We start from the raw sequence: 935 nt of genomic DNA on the forward strand, positions 1-935 counted from the left end.
GGTTTTGGAAAGAGGGCAAGGGGGCAGCAAGGTATGTGTCACTCAGCCTTAGGAAGCTGCCCACAGGAGGGGCCAGGTAACAGCTGAGCTGGGGCATGAGAGGACAACATAGCCCAGGCAGAGAGCCCCACGTTGGTGGGGACCAGAGTCTCCCTGGGCCTCTGGCTCAGGGCCAATGTTTCTTTTTTTCTCTGAGCTCTCCAGTCTATTCTGACCTTAGGGACCTGGTCAGTGGCTCTGAATCAAACATCAGCAAGGTACTGGATGTTTGGATGGAAGACAAGACACTCAAGGATGCGTTTTAGGCTGTCACTGGCAACACAGGAAAATTTACAGGTAGCTGGTTGAAACAGGATGGAGATCCCCTGAACCATCTGTAGGGGACAGGGCATGACAAAGGGAAATTTAGGCACCATTATCCTCAATACCAAGTGCAGACATCACTGACATATTTCAATGTGCTAACTTAATGTGAACTGAACAGCTATATTTAGGGATATTCAAAGAGGTACCCTTATGCTGGTCCTTTTAATACATGGCTGCATTACGACTTACATGGGCCTTGGGCACTTTTGTGTGTGTGCGCGTGTGTGTGTATAATTGTATACGTATAATTATATATGAATTGTATATATAATTGTATATATAAAATTATATATATTAAATAAAATATATATATAAATTGTATTATATAATTGTATATATAATTATATATATAAACTGTATATATATAAAATTGTATTTTATGAAGGCATTGGTATAAAGAAAAATATTTTGATATTATATAGTAACACGTTTTCTTCCACCTTAAAGTTCATTTTTTCTCCTACTTTTAAAATAAATTAAACATTTTTGTGGAGCCCTGAAATTATTGTGGGCCCAGGCACTGTGGCAGCCCTGCTTATATCCTGAGGGTTTCTGTCCTACACTGAATG

The sequence above is a fragment of the Globicephala melas genome, chromosome 2 (assembly GCF_963455315.2).
Source record: "Globicephala melas chromosome 2, mGloMel1.2, whole genome shotgun sequence".
Lineage (NCBI taxonomy): Eukaryota > Metazoa > Chordata > Mammalia > Artiodactyla > Delphinidae > Globicephala > Globicephala melas.